This window comes from Dermacentor silvarum, chromosome 3, assembly GCF_013339745.2.
Source record: "Dermacentor silvarum isolate Dsil-2018 chromosome 3, BIME_Dsil_1.4, whole genome shotgun sequence".
Lineage (NCBI taxonomy): Eukaryota > Metazoa > Arthropoda > Arachnida > Ixodida > Ixodidae > Dermacentor > Dermacentor silvarum.
The window spans coordinates 92,383,641-92,392,039 of NC_051156.1; the positions used below are offsets into that span (position 1 = coordinate 92,383,641).

The 8,399-nt window shown below is 45.2% G+C and overlaps 1 non-coding gene across 1 annotated transcript; it reads left to right on the forward strand.

Moving 5' to 3' along the window:
* Positions 1-7,414: 7,414 nt before the first annotated feature.
* LOC119446975 (U5 spliceosomal RNA) lies at positions 7,415-7,540 on the forward strand. Its single transcript, XR_005190879.1, has one exon. It is a non-coding gene; the product is annotated as a U5 spliceosomal RNA (small nuclear RNA).
* Positions 7,541-8,399: the final 859 nt, after the last annotated feature.

Here is an 8,399-nt window from a genome sequence, read left to right on the forward strand (position 1 = left end):
GGAACATAATCTTGCCATACATTGATCTTGTATATGTGATACACCATGTGAACTAGTTTGCCTCAACGTGTCTGGAACCTGTCGGTGAATCCGACTGCTGTAACCTGCCTGGAAGCTGTTTGATGTACCTGAGTTTCGAATAAAAATTCCTTATTCGCCTTTTACTAAAGATTACCGTGGGGAGGGACACTCCAATGAGCCTATAGGCCAATTTTTGCGAGGCCCTGCCCGTTTGGACGGGGCCTAATACCGAAATACAAAGACAGATTTATACTTTTTGATAGATGCGTTGTAATCGGCGGTGTCGTGTTAATTTCTCTTAAGCGCATCAGACTTCGCTGCGTCATTATTTGTTGTGTGCTCGCGGCCGCTTCATTTAAATATCCTATAGACTTGAAATGCAGAATCAATCCACTTCAATGGAACATATTGCAAGCTAAACAGATCTGCGGGGTGACGGAAGCACGGCCGTTGTGTTGCTGTGCATTCGAGCGTGGCCGTGATCGAAGCTTATGTTTAAAGGGGCCCTGAACCACTTTTTATCGAAGTGGAGAAACACAGTTGAAGTGAAAATAAGCTATTTCAGAAGTACTTTGCCGCAAAAAGTACTTCAATGCGTTCAGCAGAAGTGATTGGCAATCAAACGCGGCCTCAATGCCTTGCACTGCGTAAGCTACGGCGAGGTGGGGCGTGGCCACCTCGCCGTACTGGGCTGAGATGTTCAGAGCAGTACCCACGAACTATGTTATTTCACCAAGCCCGAGGGGTGGTTCAGGGCCCCTTTAAATATTTCTCCCGCCATGGTTCTACACATTACATTAGTACCCGGCATGTAAATGCACAAGCCTACATTAGGGCCCGGTAAAACTTTAAAATTACACGTCTGCTTTTCCTTGCAAGGGATTAAACAGATTCATACCGTTTGCGCGACGCGTATTCAGACGTGACCAAACTCTTGCTTTTATGATTGTTTCAGCGCATGCTTCTTAATTATTACTTATAACACATAACATTTGAATGACTGAACTTACTTCCATAGGTGTGGTTTACATAAGAGACATTTAGAGGAAGGTTTAGCTCGGGCCCAACTTCGATGCCGCCTATTCAAATGCACGTAAAACGCGGGAATGCTTTTCCGAGATAACCGCTTGGCTGATTTCGATGAAGGTTATTACATTTGAGAAAGTTAAATTCTACTGGGTTGTAAGTGGAATTTTGATTTAGAGCTTGAATTTATTTACAACAATTCTTTTCTGGCAAACAAAGTTCAATGAACTTGCAAAACGCACGTGCACCAAGGCAGCGCAATCAGCATGTGGCTAGGGGAATGACGGCCGGGAAAAAGCAAAAAATAGGCAAAACAAGTTTCAGGACGTCTCCGTGACGTGGGGGTCAGCTGTATAATGCGGCGATTTTGCCTGTCGCAGCCAATCAGCGCGCGGGAAGCGGCGCGGGTGAGCATGCGGCGGAAGATCCAAGAGTCGTTATTTTCCAAAAAAGTTGAGTAACTTCAGCATACACTACACGTTACAACGGTCGTGGCTTTCTGGTTTGTCTACTTTCTCGTAGCGCAGGCAGAATGAGATGGACACGGAAAGGCGCATTAGACAGACACACAGCGCTAACTTTCTACAACATACTTATTTCCAGTTCTCGTAGTACTCCTGAACACGTCATAACACATCTGTACATTGCTCGGCAAATATGAACAAGACCGGGAAAACCACAAGCAGACACTTTTGTGGTCACACTGATTACTTAGAACGGTGTCCGTTCCACGCGAACAGATGTAATCTAGCTCTTTTATTGGTGTTGGGAAATTGATGGCTTACTGGCACATGCGTCACCAAGTGTAGCTTCCATAGTCATTTCGAACTTGCTTCTACTCATCGTAACAGTTTCTTTAATGTGTCTAAGACGTCATCTGAATTTTGGTGCCATAACGCTGGACGGTCGTCGGAATTTTTGACCCGTGAGCCCTTAAGAAGGGTTTTACGGGGCATTGCTCCCTTGCGTCCCCTTGCCGTCTGCCCTGTGTAGCTTCCAGCGCGCTAGTGGAAACGAAACGAGAGAGAAAGCCGCTCATCCGTCCGATAACTTGTGCTTGAAGGATTCGAAAAAATATTTGTGCCGGGAGCTTCGTGAGGCAACCTGATTTAATAGTGACGTACCTCTATCACTAATTACAAAAGTGTTTCAAGGTCGCGGGATCGAATCCCGACCACGGCGGCCGCATTTCGATGGGCGCGAAAGGAGAAAACACCCGTGTACTTTGATTTAGGTGCACGTTAAAGAACCCTGGGTGGTCCAAATTTTCCGGAGTCCCCCACTACAGCGTGCCTCATAATCATATCGTGGTTTTGGCACGTAAAACCCCGTAATTTGATTTTAATATTTAACAAAAGTGTTTCATGGCTTCTTTAAAAATTTGCCGTGTTCTACCGACTAGCCTTATTCGTTTGAGATATCAATCCCAGCCATCGATGTTAATCTATAGCCATGGACGCTCTCTTCTTTGATTATGAAAAAAAAAATAATTTGACAAGGTTGCTCACCAGTACCTTCTATTGAAACTTTTGCGTTTAAGCCTTAACCCTCCTGCCCTAGATTGCGTGGGCTGACAACCGTGCAACTCGTAAGACACTGGTTGTCCCAGGCCATGGCTGTGGGTGCCATACGCTTCCTAATTTATATAAATGAGCTACCTAATAAAATTGTTTCTAACGTTCCCCTATTAGCCGATAACTCTGTTATTTACCGCAGCGTAAGTAACGATGGCGTGACTGTCATAAACTCCAAAGTAATCTCCGTCACACACAAACAAACAAAATTGCTGCAACCTGTGGTCGATGTCCCTCAACACAAAGAAAACTGGGCGATAGTTTCTTTCCACCGTCGGTCACATCACATCCATCATTCCACATCATGCCTAATCATTTATACGGTTCCCGGATATCTTCCGAACCTGTATTGTACAATATCTTGCTGTCTACCTCGGGATCGCACATGGTCGTCACACATAATTAACATTACGAATGATATGCTAGGCGCACGTCTGCTTATTCAAGTCGTAACTTGCGTCATACCTCGTCCTCTATAAAAGATATTTGCTTACCAAACGCTCGGTGTGGCCGAAGCTCGAGTGTTTCTTCGCAATTTGAGATACCCCTACCAGATTATAACATTTTAGCGTGTTGGAATCAATCCAAAATCGAGCCGCGAAGTTCGTTTATTCCGATTGCCCCTGTCAGACAAGTGTTAAGGCCGGGCCAACGTTCCCAGTCTTGGTGGCCGCCGCAAAATTTCGAGACTTACCGTCTTTCACAAATTTTATCATTAGTGGAATGACCACACCGTCATCGCCGCCGCTCAGCGACTGCTGCTTTTACAAGTCACCAAAAAGCCGTTCTTTGATCTCGCATCGTTTTTCGTCCAGACAGCAAAAGACTCGAATTACTTGCCACCATATATGCTGTGGACATTACCGCCCCTGACAAGATTAAAGCGGTTCTGGTGGACTTAATTAAATAGCGTTATGGACTTCTGGTTCTTTCCAGATGTAGTCCGGTACTTTGAGGACTTTGTATTAAACACATTAAGTGAGCTGACTTCTTTTTGTATGTGCTACAGCTTGTGTTTTTTGTATGTTTTCGCCAATACTGGGCGCGCGGAAATTTTGCTTTTGTACCACGCTTCTTTTTTTTTTCTATTGTGCTGATTCTTATATACATGGTCATGGTTATATTTCTCCTTTCCCATATGTATTGCATTTGCGGTTTGTTTGCATTTATTGTTATTCATACTTATTTTTGCGTTTTTGTGTATATGCCGTTCATGATCCCCTTATATGCACATCTTCGTGTGTATACTCGCCCATTTCCTTGTGTAAAATCCCCAAAATTGAGGTCACTCCTCAATTCGAGGTACTTAGTATATAAGTACATTTCTATTGCCGTCGTTTATTTATATGCGCCGAAGTGTACTTGTATATCTGAAGGGTGCCATAGATATCTAATGTATGAATATAGAAGCAGATTTTGTCAGCGTTACACGCCGTGGTGGCGTACATACTGGCTCCTAAGTCCGAGGGCGTGGGATCAAATCCCGGCTGCATTTGGATGGGGCGGAATGCAAAGAACGCCCGTGCATTGTGTGAAATAAATCCCAGGTGGTAAAAATATTCCAAGCGCCCCACTGCGGCGTGCCTCATAATCATGTCGTGGTTTGGCACGTAAAACCCGTGAACTTAATTGAATTTGGGCAGCGTTATCACCGAATAACTTTAACGCTAAAGCCAGAGTCCCTTAATATTTGTCTAAAACTAAGCATTTTTAGTGACTTCTACTAGTAGTATAATCCCAGCTAAAAACAGTATTTCGTCATTATACAACAAACCCAGCCCGCTGCCCCGTCTCCTCTACATGTGGTCAAAACGCGCAATATTTTCTTCCGGCCCTCGTTTCCCTGTTAACGCGTTAAATACGAATACATGCGGTAATAAAGGACCGCCACAATTTGATGGACACGGCCACAGACAACCACAGACGCGATGCCGCCTGTTCAAGGAGGCAACGTGTGGAAAAGGCGTTACGAAAGTGAAGCCGTACTGGCGCATTAGAAACGTTAGCGTGTAGACCTTAGGAAGCGTGCTTACTTCTCGGCATGCGGTTGTAGTAAGTTCGCAAATTTTGACCCACAGAAGCTCGTTCGACATCCCCCCCCCCCCCCCCCCCCCATATAGGCTATGCGATACCGCGATGTCACTGTACAGCCGCAGGTAAATTTTTAGTCAGAAATAACAGACCAGCTTTTATTGTTTGGTTTACTTATCCCTGCATTAACACTAAAAATAACAAACACGGCTATGCAGCGACTCGCACGGCTCAGATGAAGACGGGACGAGCGTCATGCCCGCCTTCACTTCTGCTAGTACGAAGCTTCGGCAGCTACGACTGAAATATTTATTTTATTTCATTATTTTCTTTGGTCACCTGGTAACCTTTTAGTCCGCATTAGAGGTAGTTACCTCTTTGTGTCGGGACGGTGTAGATTTGCCGTACAGGGACATTCGTGTGACACTTATTGACCGATATTCCTGGAGACAATGCAAGGTATCAGCAAGAGAAACGCTCTTTTTGCTTATACTATCTCCCTCCAGCCCATTAAGCTTCCCGCCGAGACTGACTTTTCATACCAATGCTTGCTCTATATTTCCCTTGTCTATTTGGGGTTGACTGGAATAAGCCTATTAAAATACGTTCAATCGTTTGCCTGGTTCGCATTCTTTTTTCTTTAGCGTAGTTAAAGGCTTGGGTACAGATAAAATTTAGCCCTCAAATTTAAAACACCCAGGAGAAAAGCAATACCATGACCACGGCAAATTTCAAGCCCACCGAGTTGTTTTTCCAACTAGTGGCGCCATCGCTCGTCGACAGAACGAATCACGCGTGCTCTTTTTCTGGCGCGTACAATAGAGGGCAGGACCGTCGCGCTTGCAAGCGGGCGCGACTTCGGAATGCACATAGTATAAGAAGCACACGTTATTTTTTGACGTCTTGACGGTAATTTAAAAACAATTAACAAACCTTGAATAAGAGAATTGTCGAGGTGACCAAGCTATGTCTCACAGGAAGCGTTAGATGGGTACAGACTGCTGTATTAAGGTGAACTTTCGCGAACGGCACACTCCGCAACTTGGCTTCTATGTCGGGTTAGCCAGGGTGACTTGGGTCGGCCGTCGCATGTCGGGGCACGGCCGGGCTCGACTGGCGCGCGCGCTCGCTTCTTACGGCCTTCTCACCCGTCGGGGAAACAATGGGAGAGGTTCTCAGCACGTTTCGCCACTCGTCGGCGGTAGGGGCGCTGCGACCCTGACCCTGCTCCGCGTACATGCGCTTGCCTTCGCGCTTGCACGATCGTTTTCCCGCGCATTTTATTCGGCGCTCTGTTAGTGTCGTTCAGTATGAAGTAATTTGAGGGCTCCGCGCCCAAAAGGACACTAATAAAGTTCTTCATCTATCCATTCTGAAGACGGTCGTACAACCTTTAGTACGCGCGGCCACAGCCAAGACATGGCGCCGTTCATTGCACATCGGTATATAACTGCTGTGTGATGGTGTATTGCTGTCTTCCGTATTGCAAGTCCCGTTGTTTCTTTTCACCAGTTCCCAAGCAATGAGTTTCTAGCCCGAGTTTCTAGCGCTTTTGGACAAGATAGTGTCAACTAATGAAGGGGAATTATAAGATGGACATAACAAAGATCGTAGCCTTCTCCTCCGGATGCGCTACTCGGCAAATACATAATTTCACTATAACTCTTTTTTCCTCACGCAGGAACTCTTTTAAGTATTCTTTTTTTCAGCGCACAATAGTGGTCTGGAACCAGCTAAAAAAATGACGTCGTCTCTGCGCCAACATTAACTTATTTTTTATCATGTTTACAGTGACATTATTTTGTTTGTGCCATGTTTGCAGTGACAGTGTTTTACTTCTTTAGAGTAACGTTGCGTGTGACCAACCTGTACGCTTTGTATTTATTCAAATAACAGTTTTCTTCATTAACGTGTGCATTTTCTGTACATACCAATGTATTCGTTATGCTTGTACCACCCTGCTAAAATCACCGCATGGTGATTGCAGTATTTATAAAATAAATATAAATAAATAATAGCGTTTTTTTTTCGATAAAGCCTCCGAAAACCTGCCACGCAAGAATGTATGTACTAGAAGTGCAGCCCTATTTGCAGCAGTGCAGCCCTATTTACAACGCGCTCCCATCTTGAGCTGCCCTGAAGGTGTTGACGACAGTCATGCGATACGATCCGCAAATCTAATTACCGAGAGGTTTCTGAGAATACTCCTTGTAAATCAGTCAAACCAACTGACTGAAGAAAACAACAAGCCTTCGGCCTATGTACACAAGTCGCCAAGGAAACACTTTAGATTGTAATTGTGAATAAGACACATTTGTGAGCTACTATGCCCGCAAGTTTTCGCCTGAAAGTATGGCAACCATTGTAAGTGCATACGAGCAATAAATATTTATTTTCATCCTCAAAATGGATTTGATGGCGGAGAGCTGTTCTCCCGGCGCATGCAGCCCCAGTGAACTTAAAGAAGCTCGATGTATTAATACAGTTACACTGCATCCATTTATAAGAAGCCTAGATGAACCATTTACGAGTCCTCTACAATTAGGCGACTTGTTCTTGAACGCACGGTGAGGTAAGAAGCGCGCCCGACTCAATCTTCCAGCGTTGCGCGCGCTGCACAGATCGGCTGGGAGCAGCTGAGCAAGAGGGTGGGGTCGCAGCGCCCCCCTCCAAGCAACGGCGATAGGCATGAACTAGCCCCGATGCGAAGGCCGTAAGAAGCGAGCGCGCGCGCCAGTCGAGCCCGGCCGTGGTCGGGGCAACTGCTCAGGTCTCTCCTCAAATCCACGCATTAATCTTTCGCCTTTTACTAAAGATTACCGTGGGGAGGGACACTCCAATGAGCCTATAGGCCAATTTTTGAGGGGCCCTGCCCGTTTGGGCGGGGCTTAATACCGATATACAAAGAGAGACGCGATTTCTATTACATTGGTATCGGTTGTGTCGGTTAAATGTAACTGCTACTCGGAACAGCATGCGAGTAGCTAAGCAATTCCGAGGAGGTCTCGTCATACTGCGTCTCAGAACGCACGAAGCGACAGAACGCACATTAAAACTTCGCTGCGGCATTATTTGTTGTGTGCGCGTGGCTGCTTCTTATATTCTACTGCACGTGAAATGCGAAATCAACCGCTGAATCCACTTCAGCAGAACGTATGGCGTTCGAGAAAGCTAAACAGATCTGCCGGGTGACGGATGCACGGCCGCTGTGTTACTGCGCATTCGAGCGCGGCCGTGACCGAAGCTAATGTTCAAATCGTTCTGCCGCAATGGTTCTACCATTACGTTAGCCGTCATGTAAATCCACAAGCCTACATTAGGGCCCGGTAATACTTTAAAATTACACGTCTGTTTTTCCTTGGAGGGGATTAAACTATTCATACCTTTTTCAAGACGCGTATTCCGGCGTGAGCAAACTCTTTTTTTTTTGTTATAAGTGTTTCAGCGCATGCATCTGAATTATTACTTATAACACATAATATTTGAATGGTGTAACTTAGTTTCGCAGGCGTGGTTTACATAAGAGACATCAAGAGGAAGCTTTAGCTCGGGCCCAACTTTGATGCCGCCTATTCAAATACATGTAAAACGCAGAAATGCTTTTCTGAGATAAGCGCTTGGCTGATTTGAATGTTACGGCGTTTGAGGAAGTTAAATTTTATTTGATTGTAAGCGGAATTTTGATTCAGAGCCTGAATTTATATAAATGAATTCTTTTAAATTATACGTTAAATAAAAATGGAAGCC